This window comes from Drosophila serrata, unplaced genomic scaffold, assembly GCF_035046125.1.
Source record: "Drosophila serrata isolate PLE 108 unplaced genomic scaffold, ASM3504612v1 contig_88, whole genome shotgun sequence".
Taxonomy (NCBI): Eukaryota; Metazoa; Arthropoda; class Insecta; order Diptera; family Drosophilidae; genus Drosophila; species Drosophila serrata.
Genome location: NW_028256986.1, coordinates 290,107 through 303,204, shown reverse-complemented (window position 1 = coordinate 303,204; position 13,098 = coordinate 290,107). Strand labels below are relative to the sequence as shown.

Genomic DNA, 13,098 nt, shown 5'->3' with positions numbered 1-13,098 from the left:
TTGAAAATACTACCGCAGATAATGATCAGGCAATAGCTGATATATTTGCCCAGTTTTTTTCAAACAATTTATTCAAACTCTTCGTATTTACACCAGACTTATTCGTACGACATTCCTAAATCTAACCTAATTTTTTTGAACTTTTTACTTTTCCCTCTACGCGGTTTAAGTTGGGATGCAAACCAAAGATTACCTTCGTATTCAAATAGACTCCTCTTAAAAAACTTACCGACCCTAACCAATCGTAGAACTATGCTAGGAATAACCTTTATTTATAACCTTATGCATAGTGATGTGGAAAGTACTCGTTGAGTCAGCTCAGTTTAAACGTACCATGTAGAACTACTAGATCTTATATACCATTAGTGTTGCGCCACTGTAGAACCTCCTTCGAACTGCATGAAGCTTTTATGATGTGCAAATTATAATGATTTGTACACACTAATCTCAAACGTTAATAGTCTTCCCAAGTTAAAATCTTTAATACTAACAAACTTAGTAAACATGCTAGCAAACAACCTGGCAGCACGCCGGGCAATTTGCTTGTTTTCTGTCCTATATTTTCCATCGCGCCTACTAATACCTAACCCAAACAGCACGTGCCTGGTGTATAATCTATATATATAAAAATGCTCTGTTCGTGTCTACATCCTTCATAGACTTGAAAAGTTCTGAACCGTTTAAGCCCAAATTTTTACGCAACATGCGTTGAGATTCCAGCTCGGTTATTGACTACTTTTTATGTTGATAGTTTATCTGCGGTTGCAAATATATCAATTTTTTTAGCGTTTCCTTGTGCCCCTACTGCTGCGCCCTCTACAGGCAGCCAGCTGAATCAAAGCATTTCCTGTCAAACATTCAAAACATATTGAAAGAAGAAAGTTGAAAAATTCTGAACCGTTTAAGCCCAAATTTTTAGACAACATGCGTTGAGGTTCCAGCTCGGTTATTGTCTACTTTTAATGTTGATAGCTTATCTGCATTTGCGAATATATCACTTTTTTCGCGTTTCCCCGTGCCCCTACTTCTGCGCCCTCTACAGGCAGCCAGCTGAATCAAAGCATTTAATGTCAAACATTCAAAAAAAATTGAAATATGGAATTGGAGAAAAAAATTTAATTTTTTTGTTCAGGTTCAGTAAGTAAGTAAGTAACGAGGAATCAGCAGAAAGACGAGCAGATAGGCTTGAGAGAAAACGATTGAGTTGCTTAAGGGGCGCCCCAACAGTATTACTTGGTGCTACTTTAAATAAACTATTTTATTTAAGAAGCTGGACGAACGCAAAATATATATTTAAAACGCGGTACAAATGATGTTTTGTTTTATTAAGTATGCTTAACTCGGTAAAATATTTAGTTTTACTCGGTTTAGAAGCAATTTGATTTATTATTGAGGGTTGTTATATTCATATTATTCAGTTGGGCATTGTTTATTTTTATAAATTGAATACGTGGTTGGGAAAACAATATAATTTCTGCTTAAGGGGCGCCCCAACAGTATTACTTGGTGCTACTTTAAATAAACTATTTTATTTAAGAAGCTGGACGAACGCAAAATATATATTTAAAACGCGGTACAAATGATGTTTTGTTTTAAGGCAGTCGCGTTCTGCAGCAATCGATTTGATTCACTCTCAAAATAATGAACGCGACAGGGCAAGGGTAGCTGAAGCGCGTTTAATGCTTGCAGAAGATCAAAACCTGCAATACAATCGTCTTGCATTCCGATATAATACAACTGTTGATTATAGCTCGAATCGCAATGTCGTTATTGGCCGGATGCATCAGGTGTGCACATACCGTCAGGCTCTCAAATTCAAAAACGAACCAAAAGGATTGTGTTGCGCTTCCGGGAAAGTGGAATTGCCTCAACTTGAAGCACCACCAGAGCCTCTGCACTCTCTATTCGCTGGATCTACTGCAGAATCGAAGCATTTCCTGTCGAACATTAGGAAATACAACTCTTGCTTTCAAATGACGTCATTTGGTGCGGAAATTATAACTGCACAATTCATGCCAACTTTTAAAATCAAAGGACAAATCTATCATAAAGCCGGTTCCCTGCTTCCGTTCCCAGACAGCGAACACAAATTTCTTCTTCTTGGTGATGATGGAAATGAAGTAGATGCACGTTATGGAATCAATACTTAAATACGCTGAAGAGGCACATTATTTCGCAGCTACAGAAGCTTTTTCACGAACGGAACAATTTGGTGCGTTTATTCAAAACAGCAATCGATATGATGCCTTCGGATACCCATAAAATTGTCATTCATGCAGACAAGACGCCTGCTGGAGAACATATCAGGAGATATAATGCTCCAACTATAGACGAAGTGGCAATTGTCATAGTCGGGGATCAGTTTCAACCTCGAGATATTGTTCTCCATCGACGAAACGATCGATTGGTAAACGTCGCAGAAACTCACCGTTGTTACGATGCTTTGCAGTATCCACTAATCTTCTGAGATGGTGCCGATGGATACCATTTCAATGTGAAGATGGTAGATCCAGTCAATGGTGTAGAAACGAATAAAAAGTGCAGCGCGATGAACTTTTACTCATACAGGTTAATGGTTCGGAGGACCGATTGCAATCATATATTGAAATGTCGTCAGTTGTTTCATCAGTACATTGTCGATATGTATGCAAAAATTGAAACAGAACGTTTGCTGTTCCTCCGATTGAATCAGACGAAACTTCGGTCCGATGAATATATACATTTGCGGGATGCTGTGATGAATGACCGTAATACAACCAACGTTGGAAAGCTCACGATTTTGCCATCCTCATACATAGGTAGTCCACGCCACATGAATGAATATGGTCAAGATGCCATGGCATATGTTCGTTGATACGGCCGTCCAGACTTATTTATCACCTTCACATGCAATCCAGCTTGGGACGAGATAGTACAGCTGTTATTTCCTGGACAATCGTATAGGGATAGGCATGACATCACAGCCCGTGTTTTCAGACAAAAGCTCAAGTCACTGATGAATTTCATTGTGAAACATGGAGTTTTTGGATCTGTGCGGTGCTGGATGTATTCAGTAGAATGGCAGAAGAGAGGATTGCCGCATGCGCACATACTGATTTGGCTGTATGATTTTTATCAAAATTACTCCAGATGAAATCGACGATGTTATATGCGCTGAGATTCCACGGGCCGAGGTTGATACGGATTTACATGAAGTTGTCATCAAGAACATGATCCATGGCCCATGTGGTACCCTCAACCCATGTTCACCATGCATGGTAGACGGGAAGTATTCCAAGCGATATCGGCGAGCATTTACAGCCAACACCGTAACAGGGGACGATGGATATCCTCTGTATGGGAGACGGTCAACTGAAGATGGAGGGACTTCGGCAAATTTAAACATGAGAATTGGTGATATTGAGGTAGACAATCGTTGGGTGGTTCCATACTCACCACTATTGTCAAAATCATACAAAGCGCACATCAACGTAGAATATTGCAATTCCGTGAAATCGATTAAATATATCTGCAAGTACGTGAATAAAGGCAGTGATATGGCAGTTTTTGGTGTTCAGGCAGAAAATGGTGACAACAATGCAGTACGAGTTGTCGATGAAATATCTCAATACCAGACTGGAAGATACATAAGCAGCAACGAGGCTGCATGGAGAATTTTTTCGTTCCCCATTCATGAACGCTATCCAGATTTAGTTCACTTGGCAGTCCATTTGGAGAATGGTCAACGTGTCTATTTCACAGAAAGAAATGTGCAAGAAAGAGTCCTGAATCCGCCAGCGACAACTCTGACTGCCTTCTTCACCTTATGCCAGGAAGATGATTTTGCCAGAACCTTGATGTATTCAGAAGTGCCCTCTTAACCATAATATGCCACAGAGAAACGTGGCAGGGTACAGCTAGTATAATATAAATAATATATATTTATGTTAAAAAACAATGAAGTTTTACTCGCTTTCATTTCATTCTCCTATATTCTAGTTTTCAACAGATTTTGATCAAATTTGAAATATAGCTATTTTAAATTAGTCATAAATTTTGTGTCAAATTTTATAAAAATCGGACGATTATATCAATAAGGTGCCATACAAACGATCGTTAGATGTAGAGGAAAAATGCAAATTTGTGAATGTAATACTGTAAATATAATATGTTTAGGAGAATGAAATGAAAGCGGGTAAAACTTCATTGCTTTTTTAACATAAATATATATTATTTATATTGTACCGAAATTAACTTGCTTTCTTGTTAAAATTAACTTAATATAATGAAGTTATTTTCTTATGGTTATATTAAATAAAGGAGAAAGTTTAAGTATACTTTTTGATAAGACGTGCAGACTTTAAGAAACATTAAAAGTTAAAGGAAAATTTCACAGTTTTCAACATTTATAACTTATTAACTGAAAATTTAAAATTCCAATGCATAAGGAAAATTATGTTTAGCTTAGCTCTTTATTATTCTCTTATTTTTGTTGTTGTTATTATTATTATTATTATTATTATTATTGTAGAAATTTATTTAATATTCACATAAAATGATTTATTTAAAGGATTGGTTTTATCATACGTGCATAGATTTAGTTTCATAAGTTTATATTCTTTTGCTTTTTTCACACACAGCGCGTTCTTATTCTTAACTTTTCTCTAACGATGACAAAGGACGACTCTTCTTCTTCTAGCTTATATTTTGTGGTCTTAATAAAAATAGGTAAAAAAAACTTTTTAAGTTAAACGGTTTTATGTTATACATTCATTGCAATGTTTAAGATAAATGTACTAAAAACCAAAAAATGATAAAATAGATATAGTCGTGGGAATTATAAACATATGCATAGACTAGACTAAAATAAAACCGTGGGCACGTCAATTGTCTACAATCGTTGATTAAAATGATTGTTTTGTAATGTTACACTATAATTAGGCAGTTGTTCAACCGACAACGATGGACGTGTGATAAGTAGGGCTAGACTGTGGAAACAAGCAATCTAACATCAGCAACTGGCTTTTATTAATAGCAGCAGAACTAGAGAACAGAGATTTGGTAACTTCATGTTAATGAGCTTTTGTTTACATTGTATATTCAAAGAGAAACGGTTCGGGAGATGCGAATTTAAATAGTTTGACCGAACATCCCGGCCCCCTTGAAAGTATCATCTTTCAACAAGATTGTGATGCAGTGGGGAGTACTGCCATCTTATGCACTGGTCGGCAGCATACACCAGTGCTAGTTCGAATGTAGGCCACTTGGATTAGCCCATCCTGTCCGGGAATATCGGTCTCAATGCGCCCAATCTTCCATCGCTGAGGAGGAAGGTTGTCGTCGTGGATGATAACCATAGTGTTCGCCTTGATGTTTGCCGATGGTGTTGTCCATTTGGTTCGAGCGCGTAGTTCTTGTAGATAGTCGAATAACCACCGCCGCCAAAACTCTTGCTTTCTTGCGGTCACGGCGTCGAACCGTTCCAGACTGGTCGCATGTGTTGACGAGACGGTCTTTCTGGAAGGGAGCGAAGAGACTTTCCAACCAAGAAGTGCCCTGGGGTAAGTGCACCAAAATCGTTGGGATCTGGAGATAGCGGAGATAACGGACGCGAGTTAAGAATCGCTTCAATTTCGGCGGTTTTTGTGCTGAGTTCCTCGAAGGTGAATCTTGAATTCATCAACGTTCTGTAGAGCAGACCTTTCTCGCTTTTCACCCCCGCTTCCCAAAGGCCTCCAAAGTGAGCAGCTCTGGGAGGGATGAAATGGAAGGTTATGAAATCGGTTGACAAATAAGATGAAATGACCTCTTGGGTGGCCTTGTTTTCAAGAAACTCTCGTTGTTCTTGAAGATGGTTGGCAGCTCCGACGAAGTTGGTTCCGTTATCGCAGTAGATGTCTGTTGGGATCGACCGCCGGGCGAGTGCTGCAATAAATGCCTTTGTGGACAAATCCGCGACGACTTCTATATGGACTGCTTTAGATGCCAAACAAATAAAGACAGCGAGGTATGACTTGGTTGGACCCTTTCCTCTGATCCGAAGATACGTGTCGAATGGTCCGCAGAAGTCGACGCCACACTTCTGAAACGGATGCTGAGGCAGAACTCGTTCTAGAGGAAGCGATCCCATGAGTTGGTTCTCTAGTTTGGGCCTGAACCGAACGCAGGCGATCCATGAGCACACGACTCGACGAGCTAGATCCCTGGCATTGATGATCCAGTACTCCAGACGGATGAGAGCTACTAGAGCCTTCGAATCTGAGTGAGAAACCCTCAGATGCAAGTGCCAAACATAAATCCAAGCAAAGTGCGATTTGCTTGGAAGAAGCAGCGGATGCCGCTCAGATTCAGGGATGTCAGCGTTCTGTAGTCGCCCTCCAACTCTGATGAGAGCATATCCTGATGAGCTGTCGAGAAATGGAGTTAAATACCTTAGCTGACTTGTAAGTGGTTTAGCCTTCTGCAGCGAGCGAAAATCTTAAAAGAAGAACTATTGCTGCATGTTGTAAACGATGCTGAATAATGCTCTGCGAAGTTCTTCCGGCGTTAGCGATGGATCGACACCTTTGACTCCTCTTGACAGGTCGGCGAAGCGAAAAACGTATGGTGCGAATGCAGCGAGTATATGAACTAATGTGAGTCAACTGTTGAAGAACATGATTGTTGTTGTGCTCCTACGTTGCTCAGCCTTGACAGTAGCTGGATCGATATCGATGATTTGCGGTGTGGTTGGCCATTGGGACGATGGTTGGGCCAAGAACTGTGGGCCTGTGAACCACATTGATGCTGCCAGCTCGGCTGTTGTAGTTCTACGCGAAACAATATCTGCCGGGTTGCTAGCACCCGGCATAAATTTCCACTGACCATCTCCGGTCCATTCTTGAATTTCGGAGACTCGATTTCCGACGAAAGCTGAAAGTGTGACTGAGTGCTGTTTTAGCCAGTGCACCACAATTTGCGAGTCCGTCAAAAAATATGCAGAGTATCTTCTGTCCGCTAATGGGGGCCTTAGTTTCGCATAAAATTGGCCTAGCGAATGTGCTCCGCACAACTCCAGTTTCGGAAGAGATTTTTTCTAAACAGGAGCTACTCTCGACTTATCATTCAACAGATGCACTGCGATACCTCCCATCGGCGTTTCTGACCGTACATAAAAGCAGCATCCGTAAGCTATGATCGATGAATCAGTAGCGGGGAATCGACAAAGTTGAGACAGTTTCGAATGACTCTAGGCATTTGCTCCAGGCCGTGTGTCTGTTTTCTGGAACGCTCTCGTCGCATGACAGGCCAGCGAGCCAAAGTTCTTGAAGAAGTATTTTTGCGACAACAACAAGCGGTGCGAGCAATCCAAGCGTGTCGAACAAGGTGGATGCAATGGACAAAATACTTCTTTTGGTGACTCTCGATGACTGATTCTTTGGTAAGAACTTGAAGAATAGTGTACCCATGTGCTGATTCCAGTTCACGCCAAGAGCGCTGGCTAATCCCTCTCCACATGAATTGAGTTCCTTAGCTGCATGATTTTCCATAAATTCAGCGTGGTTTGAATGCCATTTGGCAAGCGGGAAATGTCCTCGTCGAAGAATTTCTGTGACTTGATCCTTGATAATGCGAAGTGTCGCTATGTCGTCTGCACCCGTGAGTAAGTCATTAACATAAAAGGACGTCTTAATGATGGCGGCGCCGATTGGAAAGTTGATTCGGTGGACATCGGCAAGATGGTTTAGGCTGCTGCAGTGCCGTAGGTCACTGTATTTTGTTGATACGTGCGCATCGTGTCTTCTGGAAATGCTCCCCAAAGGATGTACTGGTATTTGTTATCAACAATGTCGAGATTTACTTGCCTGTACATCTTGGTCACATCTGCAGTGATGACGTTACGATAGAGTCTGAACTTTAGAAGCTGTTGGTACAACTCCTCCTGGAGTGTTGGGCCGACGCATAGCAAATCGTTAAGCGATGTTTGATTTGAAGTCCGACATGAGGCATCAAATACTACCCTGAGCTTGGTGGACTCACTGCTGGGTTTAAGGACGCAGTGATGGGGGATGTAATAGTTATGTGGTGATGTGGTAGTGATGTGATGTGAATAGTGGGATGTAATTTAGGATGACTAACTGGGGACATGTGACCCAATTTTTCATACTCTTCCATAAAATCGCAGTATTGCTGACGAAGCGCTGGAGCTTTTGATAGACGACGTTCCATGTTCAAAACTTGACGACGGCCGATATCAAACGAATCTCCCAATCTGCTTGGGTCATCCTTGAATGGGAGTTTGATGACAATCTTACCAGTGCTGTCGAAGCGAGTGGTCTTTTCGTACTGTTTCTCGCAACTGGATTTTTCCAGGTTCTGCAGTGGTGTCGAGTCGACCGCTTCCAGCTCCCATTTGAGATTGACATCAATTGACGTTGCGTTTAAAGCCATGCAAGTGGAAACTTCTATTGATCCGCTTTGTTGAAGTCGTCCAGTCACCACCCTGCCAAATAGAGTTTTCTGCAGCAGCGGGCCTCGAGGTCCCAGCCTTATTTGCCCTATTGACAAGGCGTCGAAGAAGGCTTCGGTTCCCAGAAGCATGTTGACGTGACGAGCTTGGTAGAATTTTTCATCAACGAGAGGCGTGTTTTCCGGCAACTTCCAAGACGAAACGTCAATGGCGAGATTAGGCTGATATGAAATCCGTGGCGTAATACAAAGATCTGCGGAGAGTACGAAAGATGACATGCGAGATTTAAAGATGCGGTTGTGCAATATTTAATATCTGTTTGCGAATGGCCGATGCTTCGAATTTGCACTGGATGTCTTTTCCTTCGTAGACGAAGCCGTTGTGCAAAATCGTCCGTAACGAAGTTCACTTGGGAGCAGGATTCAAAAAGAGCTCTCCCAGGTCTATACGTCCCAAATGCATCCTTTACGAGAACCATCGCAGTGGCAGGTAAAACCTGTGATTTCTGGCCGGAATGTGTGTGGGTTTCTGCTTCCAATGGTGGTGCGGTTGGGACCGGTTGATGCGAGCGAGACACGTTCAGTGAATGGTTGTTGTGCAATAAGGTATGATGTGCCTTGTTGCAGGTGCGACAGCGATTTTTCGAGAAAGTTGGTGACCACTACACAGGCAATTCAGGCAGAGACGATGTAATTTAGCGACGTCAAATCGCGCAATTGGACTGAGGTCCTTAAATTTGTCACAGCTCAGCAATTTGTACGAGGGTGGCAGGCAGTGTACACATGGTGCGTTGGTTAGCGAAAACGATGAGTTGTGAGATCTAACTGGGGGACGAGTCTATCTTGACCGCTCGGATCCATGGGGTTGCCCAGAAGACAAGAGAAACTGGCGTTCAAGCAGCTGGGTACACAGGCTCCAGGATGGTAGAGTGAGATAGTCCAGGGATTCGTTTCATTTTGTTTTGGTCAGTTGGTCGCACTTATCCATGACCACGTAAATGAGCAGTGCCTCAGAAATTTGGGCATCCGAGCCCAACGATGAGAGGGAACTATATAACGCGGATGCGGAGCTGTTGGGCATTTTCTGAGCCAGCTGGCTGTAGTTTAAAAATGGAAGCGATCGTTTCGACGAAAATTAGCGCAGGCTTGTCATACCGATCCTTCAGCTTTTCCAAAGCCTTTGCATAATTTTCTCCAGTGACCGGGAAGGCTGCGACAGCTTCCAATGCAGGTCCCCTAAAACAATTGCGGAGATGGGTAAATTTGTCTATATTCGAGATTAGCTCACGGTTCACCAGTTGCAGGAACGACGTGATGAAGTTCTTATAGTCCGTATGATTTCCGTCGAAGCCAGGCAGCGCCAACCTTGGCAGTCGAGACGGAGCGCTGTAGCTAGGTGCCGCGAGGTGGTCGAGCACTGTGCTGTACAGTTCTTCTCCAAGAAGTTGCTGAATTGACAATTTTGTGGTTATGTAACTGTACTCCTGGTCGGCACGACCATTATCTGCGGGCTCCAAGGTTTCAATTTCTGATTGCACGGAGAGGGCTTGCTTAAAGTAGGACTCCAGGATTCCCAAACGGCACTGAAGTTCAGCTGACGATTTCCTCTCTTCTTATTGCTTGGTATCGACCATTCCCTTTATGCGTGTAATATTTCTTTTAATGTTCGAGCGCTGCCGTTTAAGTGTGTCCAATGTAGTTGTTGCCATTACTGCGACAAGAGTGCAAGTGCCGAAAAGCTTGAGTTAAAGCACAGCAACAAGACCTAGCAAGAGCGAAGCGGTGATGAAAAGTGGCGAAATGGCAATTCCGTTGCGTGACTCCAAAGGTAGCGAAGATAACTCGAAAACTGTACCAGCGGCTGCAGTTCGCGAATCAAACAAAAACAACACTTCGTTGGGCGGAATAACGGAGCGAAGGAAACTGAGCGATCGACGACGAGCTTCAAGGGCTACACGCACACACACCAACGACAAGACATGCGAAGAATAATAGCGAATAGTTCCGTTGTGTGAACGTGTCGTTGGCGTTAGAAATTTGCGAGTAGTTGATTTTATTTATATATTTATTATAAACTTGCGATGATGCACTGGTGGGGTATCTGTGTTCACCATGAATGCGATTATTACGATGTTGAGTTGTGATGACCGCGTCAAGCCAATGATTTGCGGGTGATAAGTCGACAATTGTTTATTAGTCAACAAATTGTTAATAATTTGTTTATACACTGCCCCACGTTGAACGCCAAAGTGTTTAATGCACAAAGCGTTTTTTGTGCTGCAAAAGATATCAGGTTGGGAGGTGCATAAACTAATTTCAATTTATTAAACAAAGGCAAAAAGACAACCGTTTCAAGCAATATAACATCAGCAACTGGCTTTTATTAATAGCAGCAGAACTATAGAACAGAGATTTGGTAACTTTATGTTAATGAGCTTTTGTTTACATTGTATATTCAAAGAGATACGGTTCGGGAGATGCGAATTTAAGGAGTTTGACCGAACAATGATAATGAATAAACATAATTGTATTGTCACCAAAATCCAAAGTGTATACAAAATTTCAGATTAATCGGTTGACAGGAAGAGGGTGAAATTTGAATTACTAAATTTGACCCAAGACTTATTAAAACAAACGGGGTGATCTAAATGAAACCGTTTAATAAAAATATCGGCTATTAGTTATGCATCGATATGATTATGAGTTGCCAGATAGCTTAACCCGCCTATTTCGAATCCCAAATTCGACCCTCCTGACTGTTTATTCGCCTCGAATGGAGCTGGCCATGTCTTCATGAATTCTGTGTCTCTTATGCGCTCTACCTCAACTTTCCCTTAAGCTGTAATCCTACTCCGTACTTGGTCCTCTTAATCGCTACTATGTCATTGAGTTTATAAACTCTTTCTTGTTTTCTCTTCAAACCAAATTCTTTCTTCCTGCAGCTGTTTGATATTCTCTCTGGCTGTTTGGCGATATTTCATTCTTTCTTCATCCAGCTCCTTTACGGCAAACTCCTGCATCATATCCTTCAGCTCGTTGGAATCGGTTAACCGCATTTCAGTTCCTGTTAAAAGCTTTAATGGCGTGATCCTTGTACTCCTTGGCTCGGTCCTATTTATAATCTGCTGAACTGTTCCAACATGTTTCGTAACTCAACTTTGCAAGCATTGGTACGACTTTCTTGTGAATCCTTTCGACTTGGCCATTTCTGCACGGTACACCTGTTGCTATGAGCAAATGCTGTACATTATTCCACTAGCAATACTCCTTGAATGCTACAGAGGTAAGAGCAGTGCCTCTGTCGGTCACTATGCGACAAGGATTTCTAAAATGTACAGCTTGCTTCTCCAGACTGCTTATGAATTCTTCGACACCTGTGCTACGAGTTGGGTAGAGCCAGAGATACTTCTAAAAACCATATACTATGACAAGGATAAAATTGTAGCGTTTGGTCGTTGTCTCCATCGGTCCGACGTGATCGATGTGGTAAGAAAACCTTTCTTTTAACCCGCTTTACAATTATGCATCTGATGCAACTCTCGACGTTTCGCTCTGTCTTTTCTTCCAACTTAGGAATAAAATACGACTTTTCAAAGGGTTCTTGTGTCTTCCTGGATGAGAAATGACCTTGAATGTGTGCATTTTGAATTATTTAATTTTCCATCATCGAAGGTACAACAGTTAGTTCGCGATTTGGGTTTTTAAAAAGAACGCCATTCTCCGTTTAAAGTCTTGGTATGCATCTACAAGACTTCTAGCTCCTTGTGTCCATTTATCGTTAGTTTGGACTTTCTTCAAACGGTGGGTTATAGAGTCTGATAAAAAGAAACACGAAACTTGACTCAGAGCATCCGCACTTTCCATTTTCGTACCGGATCTGTGTTCAATCTTGTTGTTAAAATCTTGCAAGTATAAAGCCCAACGAGCTACGCGAAGACGAACTTCCTTCTGGTTTATGGTGATCTTGAATACGTTAAATTCCGTAGTAATTGTAAAATGTATGCCTAAAACGTAAATACGCTACTTAACTAGAGCTCCAATGATAGCTAACATCTCCAGCTCGTACAAGTCATATTTCTCTTCAAATAGTTATGTCTTGCGGCTTATATATTGAACTGGATGAAATGACCTGTCTTCGGGATCCTTCTGCGGCAAGACTGTCTCAGTTTGTAGTTTTATAGCTTGAGGTCTGGTTCACTGATGAGAGCAGTCTTCAACTTTTCACACGCCAATCGTTGTTTCTTCCCAAATTCAAACTTGGAATCACCTTTCAACAAATCCGATAAAGGCCTGGCAATGGTAGCGCATCCCTCAATGAATTTTCTGAAATATGATGTCAGATCTATGAATCGTTGAATGCCTTTCCTATCGCGTGGCTCGGGAAAATCTTTTACAGCTTGTATCTTCTCGTGACCCGGAGTGATGGTTCAACTTTGAATGATGTAGCCCAAAAACTGTACACTGCTATGTAACAGTTGGCACTTACTTCAGTTCATACGGGAACCGTTTCTACCAGCAATTCTTTCTCCAATGTTCTGGCTGGGTATAATAACGTCGTCCAAGTACACAACAACCATGTTGGTGACGATGAGCTCCATTAGAATTGCCATAATGAATCTGGTGAAAACCGCAGGTGAATTAGATATGCTAAATGGAACATATAGAAATTCA

At 41.8% G+C, this 13,098-nt stretch overlaps 1 protein-coding gene and 1 pseudogene across 32 annotated transcripts in view; one reads left to right on the top strand and one right to left on the bottom strand.

Annotated features, from left to right (window-relative positions):
- Positions 1-13,098, top strand: part of LOC110177636 (chromatin remodeler ATRX homolog) — a 597,323-nt gene that overhangs the window by 337,422 nt on the left and 246,803 nt on the right. The gene's annotated exons all lie outside the window — the stretch shown is intronic.
- Positions 3,352-6,846, bottom strand: LOC147644821 (uncharacterized; annotated as a pseudogene). Its single transcript, XR_015273328.1, has 2 exons — positions 6,823-6,846; positions 3,352-6,653 (listed from the first exon to the last, which is right to left on the bottom strand). The product of XR_015273328.1 is annotated as an uncharacterized LOC147644821 (transcript).